We start from the raw sequence: 19,079 nt of genomic DNA on the forward strand, positions 1-19,079 counted from the left end.
CACTCTTTGCATTGTGCAGAGTCTGGCCTGGGGTTGGAATGGAATTGTATGTGTTTACCATTGTAGGCATCACCCAGAGTTGACTTTACAGATCCTTCTGGTTTTGTGCTTGTGTTTGACCTTGCTGTGTGTGCATAATTTCACCTCCATGGGTCATGTTGGCTGTTGGGCCTTCCTCGAAGTGAATCGCTTGTCCCATTTTCCAGGGATGATGGTGGTAGAGAGAACATGGAGGCTGGTTCCTCTCAAGTAAAGGGGCTTTGTCCTTGAATCAGGTCCTAGGAAGTCTTCTTCAGTGTAGATTCAGGTTGCATCTGTCCATGACTCCCTGATGTATTGCTACTCAGGTTACTGTGACCTTCCCACGAATATCTGTGAGCTTACCCCAGGAATAGTGGCTGTGCCTGGACCCCTCTCAGAAGAACCTCTACAGAGATGTGATGCTAGAGACCTACCAGCACCTGCGGGCCATAGGTGAGAGCCCCGTTGGGGCATCTGTGAGGGCCAAGCTGATAGACTGAACCTGGGTCAACCTCATGCAAGACAAAGGGCCTATCACAGTGCTCTTGTTCTGACCTTGGGTCAAGTTCTCTTCATGAGTTCATAAGCACCCAATGGCACTCAGAGACTGGGGTAGCCTCATTGCTTCTTGAAAAATTCTGTGGGAATGGGAGCTCATCTGAGGCTCTTGCATGCAAACTCTTCCCCAATTCATTGCTTCCTATCTTGGCCACAGTATAATTGTTTTGGGTTGGACCATATCTTGCATTTCTCAGGAATTTTGCCTGCTTATGACTATACTCAAAAACACTGCTAGGGTAGAAAATAGAATGAAAGATAGGTTGTTTGCCTTGACAGAGGCTGACCTAGGTTCAATCCCCAGCATCCGAATGATCTCCAGAGGCTTTCTGGAGTGATTCTCTGAGCATCCCAAGTGTGTAATCCCAGAGTAATCACTAGGAGTAATCCATGAGCATCACCAAGTGTGGCCGAAACTCAATAAAGAGAAAACTACTTGTGAAGCATAATGAATCCTATATGTGATTCAGGTGTCCAAATTGTTGTCAGTCTGTGCAAGGCAAGTATGCGCCCCCCTGTACTATTGTTCAAACCCTTAATTTATTTTTGTTCTTGGGCCACACCTACCAGTGATCAAGTGTATTTCATGTATCTGCACTCAGAAATTAGGCCTGGCAGACTCTGGGGATAATATGGATGAATGGGATTGAACCAGGGTCCATCCTGGGTTGGCTGTGTGCAAGGCAAATGCCCAACTGCTGTGTTATCACCCTGGCCCCAAAGACCTTACTCTTTATGACATGATTGGTCTTTGCATACCTTAGTGGTAGTTGAGATTACTCCTAGCTCTGTATTCTGTGCTCATTTTACAAAGGGCTCAGGGAACTATAGAGGGTGCCATGATCAATGTGTTTTGTTCATTTGTGAGCTCATTTTGTACTATTGCTGCCTCCTTGTTGGAAACTTCCATATCAACCTGGTCTCGTCTGTGTAATAAGCAGCGTGCATATGTAGAGCAGAGATTCTGTCCTTTATCTGTTCCATGTTTTAGCCTCTTTCATTAGGGACCCAGAAAATACCTGAGGTACTATCCTCTTCCCTGTCTTTTACCCATGAATGATACCTCTTTGCCAGGGCAGTGTGGGGTGAAGCCTGCGCTGATCTCCTGGTTGGAAGTAGGAGACCTTGAAAGGCTGCAACGAGGCATGTTTCCAGGTAAGTGTGGGAATAATCCCCTAACTCAGACCCTAATGCAGTGGTCCTCAAACCATGGCCTGCGGGCCACATATTGTATTTGTATCTGTTTCGTTTCTTCATTGAAAAATAAGATATATGCAGTGTGCATAAGAATTCGTTCATAAGTTTTGTTTTTACTATAGTCAGACCCTCCAATGGTCTGAGGGACAGTGAACTGGCCCCCTGTTTAAAAAGTTTGAGGGGGCCCGGAGAGATAGCACAGTGGCGTTTGCCTTGCAAGCAGCCGATCCAGGACCAAAGGTGGTTGGTTCGAATCCCAGTGTCCCATATGGTCCCCCGTGCCTGCCAGGAGCTATTTCTGAGCAGACAGCCAGGAGTAACCCCTGAGCAATGCCGGGTGTGGCCCAAAAACCAAAAAAAAAAAGTTTGAGGACCCCTGCCCTAATGTGTATAGCATCCTGGGCCTACAGAAATGTGAGTGCTGAGCATTTTGTGTCAGGCTGCTTGATCGGGGTGGGGGTCTTTTCCATTCCAATTCACTGCCATTGCTACTGAATCCCGATATGTTCTGGAATTTTGCTGCGTTAGCTTTGCTCTTTATAGTTCCCTTTCTGTGAATTGTTAGAACAGAAGCTGAGATTCTGTGCCTTCACCTACCATTTGTGCCCTCTGTCTGGTTGCATAGTCCAGTGTTGGGATGTCCTTCTCAGCAGTAGCTAGATGTCCCTCTCACCAGTCTTTCTACACGTCCTTTCAGCATGTACTTGAGGATGGTATTTGGTATTCCAAAGAGGGGTTCTTTTTTCCTGTTTTTGATGCCTACTTATTGGTGCTGTTAAGGTTTAATCTGGCTCCTTTCTTCGGATTAGCGCCTAATGGTCTCAGGTGCCATATGGGATACTAGAGGCAAACATGGTCCACCACTTGGAAGGTCAACAGCCTCTCCTCTATACTATGTATTTGACATGATCATTAAAAATACTAAGAAATTCTTTTAGGGGGCATACCTGGTTGTGCTCAGGAGTTACTCCTGGCTGTTGGGCCTATATAGGAAGCTGGGGATTGAACCTGAGTCTGTCCTTTGTCACCTGAGTGCAAGCATACACCCTATTGCTCTGCTTCCACTCTGGCCCCAAACCGTAAGAAATTTTATATTTGTTGTATGGGATGAATCAGTAATACTCAGGAGTTACTCCTCATCTGCACAAGCCAATTATTCCTTCATTGCTTTAGGGAGTATTTGGGATGCCTAGAATAAAACTCAAGTCAACTAGTTTCAAATAAAACTCCCTCACCATGGGGCTTACTCTATGTACCACTACGTATATTTACTCGGTTGCCAAGGGAAATCCGCACTGAATTATTCACTGCAATCCTTCTGACTTATCTTCTCTTTTCTCAAAACTGATTTAGTACTTAAAATATGTATTCACTCAATCACTGAAATTCACTCATGTGTACTAAGCAATTCACTGCAATCCTTCTGACTTATCTTCTCTTTTCTCTAAGCTGACTTAGTACCGTATTTTCCAGCATATAAAACGACCACCCTGCCCCGGGGCCAGAGAGACAGCATGGAGGTAAGGCGTTTGCCTTTCATGCAGGAGGTCATCGGTTCGAATCCCGGCGTCCCATATGGTCCCCTGTGCCTGCCAGGAGCAATTTCTGAGCATGGAGCCAGAAGTAACCCCTGAGCACTGCCGAGTATGACCAAAAAACCACACAAAAAAAGACCCCCTAATTTTACAGTTAAAACATAGGTTTAGGCCTATATTTGCTGTATGTGACAGAATGTTCCTGTGCTGCAACTGTATCTTCCACAGTGAGCCAATCACAACAAGCAAAGATCCAAACGTTCAACTGTAATAGACGTCCTCTCTGACTCTGGCCAATCTGAGCAGGCTTTTACAGTGTAGATTCGGGTACAGAACACTGTATAATTTGCATACATAAAAAGCCTGCTTGGATTGGCTGAGTTAGAGAGCGGTCTGAGCAGCCTGGCAGTAATTGGTGCAGGATCGAGTTGAAAATTTGTTTTGTGGCAGTATTCAGACAATTTTTGTTTACGGCATATTGAAACATTTTTCAGTATATACTCGGCGTATAAGACGACCCCCGATTTTTGGTTGACTTTTTTTGTTTCAAAAGTCGTCTTATATGCCGGAAAATACGGTACCTTAAAACGTGTACTCATTCTATCACTTTTGTTGCAATACCAGGTTTCATTCAACTAATATTTTGAGGGGGGTTGGGCCACATCCCATGGCACTCAGGGTTATTCCTGGCTCTGTGCTTAGAAATTGCTCTTGACAGACTCTGGGGACCTTATAGGAGCTGGCAATCGAACCCAGATTTGTCCTGGGTTGGCCACGTGAAAGGCAAATGCTCTACCACTGCTACCTATCCAACCCATTCAAATAATTCATTTTTTGGTTTGTTTTTGGTTTTGGGCCATGTCTAGTGACACTCAGAGGTTACTCCTGGCTATGCACTCAGAAAAATTCTCCTGGATTGGGGGACCATATGGGAACCTAGATCTATCCTGGTTTAGCCACATGCATATTGCTGTGCTATCGCTCCGGCCTCAGCCCATTCAAATAAATCTAACATTTCATATTTGGGTTGATTTTAGATAGCAGACCACAAGTTCCGATAATGACATTTCAGCAATTTGATTTTGAAATGGAATATCCAAAAAAGTATGGGGTGGTAAGTTTTTCAAGTTCCAATTCAATGTTATGATTGTGGTGGTTGAATACTCAATGCTGCAAGCACATAGTATTTGTAAATTGGACCCTTTGGAACAGCCCTTTGACATCGTTAATAATCTCTGCACTGCAGAGTATCCTGAGAACTGGTTTGATGTCTAGCTTCCACTAAGCCTGCTAGGATAGATTTCTGAGAGCAGAGTCAGGGAATAAACTCTGAGTGTCACTGTGTGTGGCCCAAAAGCAAAAAAGCAAAAACAAAGAAACAAATAAAAAATGAACGTGGAGAAATTCTAGGGAGAGACAAGTAACTGAACTAACCCTCTGCTGTTTCACAGAGAAACAGCCAGACCCAGTTAGATGGAGCTGATTCTGTGCCGCAGGTCGCAGTCTGGGGGAAATCATCCTGGCCATACCCCAATGGGAGTGAAGAATCAGGGGGCATCTGTTGTGAAGTGGACCAGAGTGATGAGAGATTTTTTATGCTAGATCCAGTGACCACTGTGCAAAACTCCCCTGAATCTGCTCTGCCCAGTCCCTGGACTCAGACCCCCACAGTGGGACCATCCTGGGAAAGGCGAACAACAGTGTTTGCTCTGAGCCCCTCACAATCTCAAGCTAACCAGCACATTACCCGTAGAGTGGAGCCATCTGAGTGTAAGCAATGTGGAGGGAGGGGGGACTATGTGTGTGCCCTGCACCTTGAAGTTCCCTCAGACACCCTCAGTACAAAGGTACCCCTGAGGGTCTACAGGGTGGATATGCCCTGAGTCAACCTTCATGCCAGAGAGACACTAAGGAAGTCCAGACGTGAAAGAAGCAAAATACATGTCAGGAGTGTGGGAAGGTATTTTCTCAATCCTCATATCTTAATAGGCACAAGAGAATTCATACAGGAGAGAAACCATATATATGTCAGGAGTGTTGGAAGGCCTTCACTTGAACTTCAGTCATTAATAGACAAAATATTTTATAAAGGAGAGAAACCTTACATATGTCAGGAGTGTGGGCAGACCTTAACTCTATTATCAATTTTTTCTTCTCACATGAATATTCATACTGGAGACAAGCCTTGAACATGTCAGCATGTAAGGCATTCTGTTGATCTGCAGACTTCTCTAAGAACAAAATGTATAATGGAGAAAGGCTTATACCTGTTAAATTTGGGAAGGCCTTCACTATCTTTAAGACTTATAAGCAGTGGACCATTAAAATAGATAAAAGTTTTAAACGTACTTTGTGTTTGGGAATGTCTTTACTTATTTCCCAGACCTTATCAAACAGGAAAATTCATACTAGATGCAAACCCTCTCCATATATATTTATATATGGGTTGTGGGAAGGTCTTCATTCTTCAAGAGTCACAGCCATTTAAATATCCATTGTGGTCAGAAACCTTATGCAAGTAAGAAATGTGTGAAGAGTTTCAGTTGATCTTCAAGCCTTGCTAGGCACTAAATTATTCATACTTAATAAGAATCTTTTGCATGTAAGGAGTGTGGGAAAGCCTTTGAATGCCCCTAATACCTTAGGAATGATAGGAGAACTCATTCTGTAGAGACACCTGAGGTGCCTCAGAAGTGTGGGAAGATCTTTAATTCCTCCTCAGATCGTTTCACATATATTAAAATTATATATGATGTGTCAGAACATAGTTAAACAGGGATGGTGTATTTTCCTTCCATGCCCCTGCACCAGTAAGATTACTGGCATTTTTTAGATTTCCCCCAAGCCTGCCAACCTGAAATAACCACATAGTACCCAAACATGTGGCTCAAAAAAGAAATAACAATGAATTTAAACCGAGGAGAATGTTTTCATATATCAGGAATAGGAGCAAAATTTTATTTCTGAATGTTTTCTCTGTAAAAGAATCTGCATTATGGAGAGAAACTAGTGTGTATATTGTAAAAAGCAAAAGATTTATACAATCTGAAGAGAAACCAGAGTATTACTAGTATGTATATTGTATGTGGGAAGGTCTTCGTTGATCTTTAAACCTTGCTTTAAATAGGATGGTCTATTCTGAAGAAAAGCTGCCTAAACATATGTAATTTAGGAAGCTTTAAGTTAATACTCAGTGCTTTATAATACATACTATGATAGTGGCATAATGCCCTGTTGCAGCCAACTCAGATTTGATCTTCAACATCCCACAGGGTGTCCCATGCAGGACCAGGAGTGACTCCTGAGTTCACAGCCAGTGTAAGTCCTGAGCATTGAGAGGTGTGGTCCAAAAATAAATTCGAAAATACATATGGGTTATAAACCTTAATAAGAAGGTAAGGTATTTTGGGAGACCTTTGCTCAGAGTTCAGACTTTAGTAGTTATGGAAGAATTCACAGTGGTGTGAAGCCTCACACATGTACTGTATTGGGGAAACCATGTGACATTTGCTCAGCAAACCACCTAGGAGGGTTTAGAAGCTTACAGGTGACATGGTTGTGGCAAGCTTTCACTCAGCCTCACACACATAATTGTATGGTTCACATCCCCCTGAGTGAAACAACTTTATTATCCACATTGGGGACTGCACAAAAGCACCCTTGGTCTTATTGTATGAGAGGTATATAGAGGCCCATATAATATTTCTCTTTTATATCTGTTCTTTCTGCCTGTTTTTTCCCTCCTTCCTTTTAGGGGAGGGACACTAGCAATAAAGTCAAACTGAGGCTGAGAGGAAGGAGCCTTTTGCTGCAGGCTTGCTAGCTCCTGATTTGGAGCAGCTGGCAAGTAGGTAAATGGCTTTGTCTTTGACGTTCTTGCCTCGTTTTACACTCTTGTGTGTGTGTGGAGTATTATTGCAGGCAGTGCCTTCCCCATTGTCCACTTGCTCTGGCTCCAGCACTGAGCAAAGTGGAAAATTGAAAATCTCCCTTTTCTCAGGCTTCCTGCCCACGTGATTGTTTTTGGTTGTTTGGAGCCATATATTTTGATGTTCAGGTGTACTTCCTGGTTAAATTCCGTTTTCTCACTCATCAGGGGTGCCAGTGTTTGAAACAGGGTCAGTGCCTTTGAGCAAACTCCCCATTGCCCTGTGGTGTTAGCCTTACTGAGATATTTTCAATGGTTTCCACATAATTCTTCTAGCTCCCTGAAGCATTTTTCCTAGGACCCAGAACAGAAATCCACAAGGGCTTACTCTTGCTCTGATCTCAGAAATCAATCCTGGCAGGCTCCAGGGACTGACCACATGCTATGCGGGAGATCAAACCACCAAGTGGCCCATAGCAAGGACAATTTTCTATCTCCTGTGCTATCATAGTTCTGGCCCAACTCTCCACATTATCTCATCCCTGAGTGTCTTGGCTTTGATCAGCTTCTGGTCCTCATTAGAAACAGGGCCAGCTCCCCAAAAACAACCTAGAGACTCACCTGTAATGAGAACTTTTTTGTATTAAAATGTTTCTGGGTTCTAGTTTCCTCTTTACTTTAAGGAAAATTCTAAAATATCTCATGAAAATAATGCAAATGACTCTGTCCACTTCAGAGGGATCATTATCTGCAATACAAGGTAAAGGATGGAAAATTTTAAACAGCAGTCTGCTAAATTTGATCTCACATAACCCTCTGGAATTATGGTCCTCTGTTCCAGGCCAAACAGTACTGTATAATAAGCAGTTCTTGAGGAAGAGGTTGGCTGGCATCACTGGTATGAAACTGCTTCACATTAGAATGCAAGGTGCCTAGTTCCTCCTCTAGGGAGGTGAAAACCCTGGTCAGGAGTCTGTATTATCTCTACCATGAGCCCTGGATGGGTGATTTGTACAGAAGACAAAACAGAGTAGAAGTGATGGCTGCATCTGTGGGAGCAGATATTTAAGGATTATATCTGAAGGCAGTGTGCCAGAGGGGATTAAAGTTGTTAGCTAAATACTGTGAGTCAGTAATAATTTTAAGAAAAAAAGTCTCACTCTAAACCAGCAACTTCACCTGTTGAGCAGAAATGATAAGGAGTGAGTGGGTTTAGAAACCTCAGTATCAATTCCCCAATTTCCCACGTTCCCATGAGAGAACCCATCTAGAATATATGTAGGGCCACTGAGTTCCACCTATGACTATGTGTTGAGTAATTTTTGTAATATTGTTTTTGCCTGTCATCCCACCTGGATCTTCCAGGTGGGGGTGATTAAGGAATGAAATAAAAAGCTTGTTGGGGAGGCATAGGGAGCTCTTTTGCCAGAACTGACTGCTGGTTCGGTTTGCCTTTTGGAGCTGGCTGCAACTGACAAAAGACTTTCCTTGCTGAACCTTTGGTCCCCTGATCTTTTGCATTCGTTGATTATTTACTCCGGACATTATTATCAAAGTCTCCCCCAAAAGGGGGGACGGAAGGATGGGATTCAATTTATCTTTTTGGGAATCATTCTTTGACTTGGAGACCATCAACAAGGGGTTTGACCTACCCCCACATTTGCGCCCGGAACAGGTGAATCTGGACCCTCTGGAACTGTAAGTGACATGTTTTATTGGAAATCACCTCTGGAGATCCTTGGCTGGTTATTATGAATACTCACGCTCACTATGCCATCTGTTATTAAATACATCGGTTCGGCATTACTCAAGTGCATTACTCTGCTTGGATATAAACCACTTGGTTTGATACTAGTAAATAGCATTGTCGTTGGATGGTTGCTGCTTACAATTCAATCAAAAATTTCTACTCCAATATTTGCATTGCTTGAGTGGTCTTCATTAGTCATAGTTTGTGGAATTTCTGTGTTGGCTAATATGACTACCATATGCATAGGCATTGGCTGGTGGTTAGGAAATAGACAATGTGGAAATTGTAAAGTGATGACCAGTATGGACAATAAAAAAATTTTTCCTACGAAAATTCAGACTAAGATACAGGCTGATAAATCTAACACTGGCAGCAAAAGTATAGGTATTTTTGCCGGTAAAAAATCAACTCGGACACGTAATTTAGATACTCATAATCCAAATCAAGATCTTGACACTGATATGATCAGCCTCCAGTGCTAAGTCCACAAGAGAGTCCTGATTCTGTTCACAGTATGGACTCACATGTTAATGCCAACTCAGACAATGAACCACATTCTAGTATTCCACACCTCAGGCATCAGAGTCCTGTGCAAGGTACTTCTGCTAATCCAGCCTCAACTCCATTTCAACAGTATATGTTTCAAATTATGAACCTCTTGAAATGGAGGATGTAGAACGGTTTAAGAAAGCATGTAAAGAATATGGGGCTACCTCTCCATATTGTCAGGAGGTGCTAAGCATGTGGTGTCGAAAATCAATTTGGACTCTGCATGACTTTAAAAAACTTGCTGAAATATGCCTGCCATCTAAACAGCGAAACTGAATGGGAAATGTTATATGCAGAGGGTGTGAAATCCAACTATATAGTCCAGATGGAACCAAAAAACGAGTGGCAGGGGTTAATCTCTCATATGAATATTAATGGGAGAAAATCAATATTCAGATATACAGACACAAGCAGCTTTACCAAAGGAAATCTCAAAAATAATTAAAGACATTGCATTATCTGCATGGGAAAGAATTGATACTAACAGTACTGGTGAGGGAACCTTTTTAAGAATCATCCAAGGTCCCCAAGAGCCTTATGTAGAATTTGTGGCTAAACTCAAAAGATGCTTTAAAATACAAGTTAAAATGATGAGGTGAGGAAATTTCTAGAAAAATGTTTGGCTTATCATAATGCTAATTCAGCTTGCAAATTGGTATTGGCTCCATTGCAGGAAAAAGCTGATTTAAATGAATTTTTATATGCCTGTAGGAATGTTTATGATATACCCCATTCATTAGCAAATTCAGATCAGGTGCAAACCTTTGCAATTACTAAAGGAAATATACCTCTTTACCAAAGGGGACAAAAACTTGCCCGAAAACCAGGTCTCTGCCCAAAATGTAATAAGGGTTACCACTGGGCAAAAGACTGTAGATCTGGAAATCCCCATAGTAATAACATAGGAAGAACTTTTAATACAAACCCTAGAAGACAATTTTCTTGTTACCACTGTGGAAAACAAGGGCATATTAAGAGGAATTGCCGTCTTTTGTTAAATTCAGTTCCTCCAGGATCTACAATTAAAAAACAGGGAAACGCCCTACAGGGCCAATCCCCAGGCCCTTACAAATCAGGGGCAAAGTCATCAAACCATAATTCTCCCAGCCCAGCCCAAGAAGATTAATCTCAATTAATGAATTAACACATGCCACTGTGGGCAGTGCTGGGCTTGATATAACTTGCCCAGTGGACATTACAATTTACCCAGGAGAATGCCCTTATATGTTACACACAGGCATAGTGGGACCACCACCTCCAGATACAATGGGTTTGATTCTGGGCAGAAGTTCCCTTAATGTAAAAGGTATATCAGTAACCACAGGTGTTATTGATTCAGATTCAAAGGGAGAAATTATTGTAGTTATCAATGTACCAGTTACTTGGACTTTCAAAAAAGGGGAGACGATTGCCCAAATAGTAATAATACCTTATGTTAAATTTGGGACTTCAGATAAGATAAGAACTGGAGGTTTTGGAAGCACAGATCCAGGGGCTACCAAAAACCCATTAGTGGCTCTGATTACTAAATGTAAAGATGAAAATCCAATGATTAAACTTAATATAGAAGGGCAATTCTTCAATGGCATGATAGACACAGGTGCTCAGATCACTGTAATTTCTGATAAAGAATGGCCAAAAAATTGGTCTCCTGCAAGAATTCCATATTCATTAAAAGGAATAGGAGGCCTGAGTTCTTGCTTGTTAAGCACAAGAACCATGGTATTTTATGGCCCAGAAAATCAAAAAGCTATAATCAGACCTCATGTGGGCCCATTCTCACCATCCCTATGGGGCCGTGATTTGCATAAACAATGGAAGGCAGAATTCCATATTCCATTAGCTCAAGGTGAGCCTGAACCTTCTTCTGAATTAAAAACCCAAAATTTTTGGTAGGGGCCACTGCCAGAAAAAACCCCAGCACCAATAAAAATAAAATGGAAATCTGATGAACCAATTTGGATAGGCCAGTGGCCCCTTAAAACTGATAAATTAAAGGTGCTGACAGAATTAGTGGAAGAACAGCTAAAATTAGGACATATTGAGCCTTCATTTTCTCAATGGAATTCACCTGTATTTACCATAAAAAAGAAATCTGGTAAATGGAGATTGTTAATGGATCTGAGAGCTGTGAATTTATCTATGGTACCTATGGGAAAATTACAGGACAGGTTTACCATCACCTGTAGTAATCCCTAAGGAATGGCCACTAATTATAATTGATCTAAAAGATTGCTTCTATCATATTCCTATTCACCCAGATGATAAACACCGTTTTGCATTCTCAGTTCCTTCTATTAATAATACTCACCCTTGCAGGCGTTTTCAATGGACTGTTCTCCCTCAGGGCATGCTAAATTCACCAACTATGTGTCAATATTTTGTGGACAAAATTTTGAGCCCTGCTCGTGAAAGATTTCCTCAAGCTATAATTTATCATTACACTGATGATATTTTAATTACAATGAATAATGAAACAGATTTACAGAAATTATATGCTTATGTGATCAATTGTTTGCAAATGGCAGGACTGAAAATAGCTTTAGAAAAAATACAGACCATGCCACCATATCAATACTTGGGCTTTATTTTGGACAGAACATCAATACGTCCACAAAAAATTTCCATAAAAAAAGAGAACCTTAAAAACGCTTAATGACTTTCAGAAACTTTTGGGTGATGTAAATTGGCTCCGCCCAGCATTAGGAATCTCAAATGCAGAGCTGTTTAATCTGTTTAAAACTTTGGAAGGTAATCCTGCATTAGATAGTCCCAGAAATTTAACACAAGCTGCTAAAAATGAATTGGACATTTTCTTGAACAGACTGCAAAAATCATTTCTTTTAAGATTTATCCCTGGAGAGAAGGTATTTTTATTAATTTTCCCTACAAAAGAAACACCTACTGCGGCTTTAATGCAACAGGCTGGTCCTTTGGAATGGGTGTATTTACATAACAAACAGCCTCAGTCTGTGATATCTTACCTGCAACTAATCTCAGAATTGATTATCAAAGCAAGACTCAGATCAATATCTTTGTTAGGCTTTGATCCAGATATAATAGTATTGCCAATACCAAAAAAGGAAATTGAATTAATATTGCCTCTTAATGAATCTCTACAAAGGGCTCTCTCAGATTTTACAGGAGAGATTTCTTCTCATTATCCAAAAGGAAAGACCTGGGACTTTTTGAAAAAGACTCAGTTTGTTATCTCTTCAATTGTGAGGGATTCTCCTATTCCCAATGCAAAAGTTTTTTATGTAGATGGATCAAGTGGGGGACGAGGCGGAATAACCGGGAAAATATGAACATAACAATAGAAACCAAATATAAGTCTGCACAGAAAGTTGAATTAGCAACGTTAATTTATCTATTAGAAAATGTATCTGAAGCCATGAATGTCGTTTCTGATTCTTTATATGTTGTAAATTTATGCCCGGTGGTAGCCACTGCCTCCCTCAATTCTCATAGTCCTATTATACAAAATTTATTAAAAAAGTTACAACACATTATTCAAAAAAGAACTGAACCTATCTTCATCACACATATTAGAGCTCATTCAGGCCTTCCAGGGCCAATGGCTCAAGGAAATAAAACTGCTGATTTGTTGGCAATGCCTATATTTAAATCACCTGTAGAGGAACATTCAGCCTTACACACAAATGCTCGTCGTTTACATGTAAATTATCAAATTCCATGGAGGCAAGCGAGAGAAATTATAAAAAGATGTAACATATGTGCCCCACTAGCACAAAAGACTCATATAGCAGGAGCAAATCCAAGAGGCTTGCAGTCTAACGAATTGTGGCAAATGGATGTAACTCAAACAGACTTATTTCCCAAAAAACCATACCTTCATGTGGTAGTGGATACATATTCTCGATTTATTTGGGCAATTCCTATGTCTTCTCAAAAATCTAAGGCAGTTTGCAGTTTTCTTTTTACAATGTTTTTCTGTTATGGGTATTCCGTATTCTATTAAGACTGATAATGGACCATCTTATATAAGTAAAACTTTTGAATTTTTTTGTAATGAATGGCAGATAAAAACATCTTAAAGGAATTCCCCACAATTGTCAAGGACAGGCAATTGTGGAAAGAGCCCATAGAACTCTGAAAACTCAGTTGCAAAAGAATAGAAAAAGAGGTTTAATGCCAACGGAGCTGTTATCTTTGACTCTCATTACACTAAATTATCTAAATTTACCTCAGGGAGAGAGCTATACAGCAGGGGAAAAACATTTTAAAGAAGATAATCAGAGACAAGAAACAACAAATATTCCAATTTGGATAAAAGAGGATAAAAAATGGATTGCTGGTTATCTCCTCTTGAGAGGGAGGGGTTATGCTTATGTTTCTACAAATGACAACCCTCCTAAGAAATTTTGGGTCCCCTTGCGTCTCGTTAGAAATCGGACTAGCGGGGGCCGGTGAGGTGGCGCTAGAGGTAAGGTGTATGCCTTACAAGCGCTAGCCAAGGAAAGGACCACGGTTCGATCCCCCGGCGTCCCATATGGTCCCCCCAAGCCAGGGGCAATTTCTGAGCGCGTAGCCAGGAGTAACCCCTGAGCATCTAACGGGTGTGGCCCGAAAAACCAAAAAAAAAAAAAAAAAGAAATCGGACTAGCACTGATGATCAAGGTCAGGTTGCTAGGACTATAGATTCCTCCCCACATCAAGTACAGAGTGCTCAAGATACTGACAGTTGTGGTGCTGCTGAGGTGACTGGGAAAGTAAGTGAGGGATTAACTTTCATACCTCATATTCTCAGTGAATCTGACAAAAGTGAAAAATCCTTACAGTTTGGACTACATATAGAAAAACAGAAACCTGTTTTCACTGGATTACAAAATTTGGGTAACTCATGTTACATGAATTCAATATTGCAATGCTTGTATAATATTACAGACTTGACTCAGTATTTTTATCAAGATCATTATAAAAAAGATATTAACAGAGAAAATCCAAAGGGACATAAAGGTAAATTAGCAGATGAATTTGGTCATCTTATCAAAATCATGGGAAATGGATGCCATAAGTATTTCAATCCTGAAAGTTTCAAAGCAACAATAAGTTTACTCAATGACCAATTTGCTGGACACAACCAACAGGATCCTCACGAATTATTAATGTTTCTTATAGAAGGACTACATCAAGATTTGCTTAAAAATTCAATAACAGATGAAACTGTACACTTTATAGACAATGATAAATATGAACAATTTAGAGTTTGCAAATCTATTATCTATGATACCTTTCAAGGACAGTTTAAATCTATACTACAGTGTCTTACATGTTACCAAAAGTCTGAGGTTTATGAAACATTTGTTCAGTTGTCCCTGGCTGTCAAGTCTGCAGATAAATGTACTTTACAGGAATGCCTTGTTGAATTTTTTAAAGAAGAAGATTTGAGAGATAACAATAGAATTCACTGCAATAATTGCAACACTAAAAGAGATTTTTCAAAGAAAACATATTTATGGAAAATACCTCCTGTATTGATAATTCATTTGAAACGTTTTGCTTTTGATGGAAAACAGATTAAAAAATTATACACTTATGTGGATTTTCCTTTGGAAGACCTCAATTTAGCAGAATTCACTCAAGAAGATAATAACAAGATTGAAAAATATAATTTATCATCAGTATCAAATCATTTTGGTCAAGTTCATTATGGACATTGTACTTCATATTGTAAAATTGCCACAGAACAGTATTGGATCAATTTTGATGATAAGAAGATCAAGAAAATCCCTATTGCATCGGTAAAATCTACAGCAGCATATATCTTGTTTTATATTTCTCAGAGATCTATTATGAATACTTAATGATCATTTCCTTTATTTGTCGATTATCATTGATGTTTTACTGGTCATTTTTAGGTATGATTGCTTAATAGGAATGAATACGATGAATCCCCATTGTGGTTGTTTGTATGATGTATTTATGCCTTAATTTCAGTATTGTTTTAGGTCACTATTAATTAGAAGATTTTGCAATATATTGATGTTACTTAAGACCTATATGAAAGAAAGATTCTTAATCATGTTAATGTTGCTTTATGATTGTGTATCAATATATGTTCATTTGGCAACTTTTGACTTTTCATTGTAACATCAGTGTTTTATTACTCTCAATATAGATTTTGAGATGAAGGTATAATCATAGTTTTGATATAACCATAATTTTGGGTAGACTCTGTTCACAGTGCTCATTATTGATGACTGATTATAATACATTTATTGTTTCATATTTGCATTATAGAATGTTATGGTTATGGTGTATATGAAATTCTTGATCATCTAGATTTACTCGACTTTGATTTAAAAAGTTTTTTTTGTTACTATAATTTTTTGTTATTTTGAAATATTCATTTAAACAGTTTTTTCATTATTATATTTTCAAAGTGTTTTTTCTTTTTTCTTTTTGATTTAATTCAAATTTTTTCTTTGGCTTTATTTTGATTCCTGTCTAATAGATATTTTTGGCAATTATAAATGAGTGTTATTTTCATAATTTTGTATAGTATGTATTTGCATGTTTATCGGTTTTCTAATTTTTGTTTATAGTTTTCTTTTCCTGACACTTTATGCCTTAATTTATTATTTCTTACAATTCATCTTTTCTTCCTAGTTCTTAACGTTTTATTTGTAGGAATCTCATCACAATTGCAAGCTTCCTGATATCGAACTGAGGAATACATCATTAACTGTTCCAGTGCTGTGTTCTATATCAAGTTACAACTCGTCTTTCCTGATTCATCAAATGTCTTTGATTGGACTTTTAGGAGTTCTATACTCCTTATTTTTTTGAGAGTAACTTTGAACCTAGTAAAAAAAAAATTTAACTTATATATTTGTATTTTTTATGACTAAAATCTTTTAAAGTATATTTAATTTATGATTAGTGTAACTAAATGTTTTTTAATTAATTGAAATTAATGTTTTTAATTTTATAGTATTTAATATTTCATTAAAGTTTTGTAATTGTAATTATGTAGTGTTGTATTGTATATTATTATTGTATTGTATTGTTTACTATTATTGTTTGCTTACAAAAAAGGGGGAATTGTTGAGTAATTGTTGTAATATTGTTTTTTGCCTGTCATCCCACCTGGATCTTCCAGGTGGGGGTGATTAAGGATGAAATAAAAAGCTTGTTGGGGAGGCATAGGGAGCTCTTTTGCCAGAACTGACTGCTGGTTCGGTTTGCCTTTTGGAGCTGGCTGCAACTGACAAAAGACTTTCCTTGCTGAACCTTTGGTCCCCTGATCTTTTGCATTCGTTGATTATTTACTCCGGACATTATTATCAAAGTCTCCCCCAAAAGGGGGGACGGAAGGATGGGATTCAATTTATCTTTTTGGGAATCATTCTTTGACTTGGAGACCATCAATAAGGGGTTTAAAATCCCCCCACAACTATGTCCAAGACAGACAGCTGGTAAGTTTCAGAAACTCCCAGTTTCCTGTTCTGATGGTGAATGTCACTGGAGCCACAAGAATGGCTGATTGCAGAAATACTGACAATGAGGAAACTCTGGAACCAAGATAAGGCCAAATTAATAGGATTGGGTTAGTGTCAAATCTCTGTTACCCTTTAGATTCATTTGTTCGATATTAATCTTCCTATCAGATCTACATATGGGGTAATATCTTGGAGGGAGAGGTATTTTGTCATAACCCACTGCTTATTCTCTTGTTCTATTATCACAGTACGGTATGGTCACTGTTCAAGAGAATCCTAATGAGGGCCAGAGAGATTGCACAGCATAGTGCCTTGCAAATATTCACAATAGACCCGAGTTTGATTCCCGGTATTTCATAGAGTCCCCCAAACAAGTCAGGACTGATTTCTGAGTGCTGAGCTAGGAATAACCTCGGAGCGTCCCTGTCAACACAATCTTCCAAGAATCATCCTGTTGATTTAAGACTGCTGAGGGTGGCCCTGATGAAACCATGAAAAGAAGTAAAGTTACCGAACCAGAGTGACCTCATTGCAAAAAGGGATTTCTTGCATGTGCACAACGAGGGTTCAGTCACCATTATTCCATTAGGTCCTAGGCCTGCCAGGAGTGGTTTCTGAGCACAGAAGCAGGAGGAACCCCAGAGTGCCACAAGGGATGTTTCATAAAATAAAACAATTACAACCAAAGAATGTAAATCACTTATAAACTTTGCAGAGGGGTCCAGGATGGCTCTCCTCAGTGGCATGCAGGAATCAGTAGGTTTTCAGCATCACTTCTGTGTAGAACTTCCTCTGAGATGTGTCTAAGTGTGGCCACTACTCCAGTACGAAGCTCAGGCCCACATCGAGAATAGTCACTGTGTCGTAAACCAGCATAAAAGAAAGTGTCAGGTTCCAAATCCACCCTAAAACCTGTGTTGAGAATGGACTCTTCAGGGTTCTAGATGGTCCTAGTGCCTCTTCCCTTTACAAGGAACCACCCTCAACAAACTGTTCCACAATGCACCACCTGGGAAGAAAGCTCTAACCTAATCTAGGGAAGTCAGATCACCCACCATGGATTATTATAGAAGGTTCTTGGAAGTGTGGCAATGGTAAAAGACATCTCAGGGCCAGTCCCCACCAGCACTTGGACTACTGAGCACTTCTGAGAGTAACATCTGAACATAGAGCTAGGAGCTCAGAAAGCAACAGCAGTTGGGTAGTTGCCTAGCAGTTGGTTTACCCAGGTTTGATTCCTACTATCCCATAAGGTTCTCCCAGCCTTTGGGGTGCAGAGCAAGGAGTAACACCTGAGTGTTACTGGGTAAGGCCCAAAATTAAAAAATCAACTCAGGTGTGGCACAAAAATTAGACTCTGCCCAGGGTAAAAGTGGTGTGAAGGAAAAATCAGGGTCCTGTGAGTGACTCACATCTGTTCGTGGAGTTATCAGTCCTCCACCTTCACCCCCAAATAAATCCCTCCTGGAGGAGATAAAAATGACTAGAATGCAAACAACATATCGCTTCCTGAAAGATCCTTTGCTTTCTTTCCTTCTTTCACTCTTAAGAGGGTAAGCCACAAGACTACTTATAAGGAGGCTTTGAAAGTACACCTGGTTTATTGAGAAATAAGGCTGCAGGGAGGAGGTGAGACTGCAGAGTGAAAGACAAAAAGGCTGAACTGCATGTCCTGGGGTCAGAGCAAAAGTCAATCCCAAGCACAAGTTTAGGGTCTCATATATTGCCAGGTTTGACTCAACCCATCAGGGTCCTTTTTCTGTTTGGTCACATCAGTTGCCCTTGCTGCTTTTCAGGAAATGGGTGAAGGGATCCTTGTGGGTGCATCGTCCTCTGCAAGAAGCAGAGCTTCGTCCCTGGATCTTGAACTTTGGAGAATCGGGCATCATCTCCTCTTTCGAGTCTTGGAGCCCACCAGGTTGCAAGGCCCCTCCCGACCGACTTCATTGCCAAGTGCAGGACCTGCCTCTTGACAAGACGCACAGCAGCACAAGCACAGCTCCCGCAGTGCCATCGCCACCCGGCAGACATTCAGACGGGACAGCAGTGACTGACGCAGCCTTGACCCAGCCCACCCTCGCCGCCTGGCTCCGTGCGCACAGCCCGTCCCCGGAGCCCCTCGGAGGTCGTCCCGG

The 19,079-nt window shown here is 40.3% G+C and overlaps 1 long non-coding RNA gene across 1 annotated transcript in view; it reads left to right on the plus strand.

The window, feature by feature from the left end:
- Window positions 1–396: 396 nt before the first annotated feature.
- The window catches only part of LOC126000502 (uncharacterized), a 35,074-nt gene continuing 16,391 nt past the window's right edge, over window positions 397–19,079 (plus strand). The window contains exons 1-2 of the long non-coding RNA XR_007492776.1: window positions 397–474; window positions 1,654–1,734. This is a non-coding gene — a long non-coding RNA (uncharacterized LOC126000502). The remainder of the gene's footprint in view (window positions 475–1,653; window positions 1,735–19,079) is intronic.

The sequence above is a fragment of the Suncus etruscus genome (genome assembly GCF_024139225.1).
Source record: "Suncus etruscus isolate mSunEtr1 chromosome 15 unlocalized genomic scaffold, mSunEtr1.pri.cur SUPER_15_unloc_8, whole genome shotgun sequence".
In the NCBI taxonomy this organism is placed as follows: Eukaryota; Metazoa; Chordata; class Mammalia; order Eulipotyphla; family Soricidae; genus Suncus; species Suncus etruscus.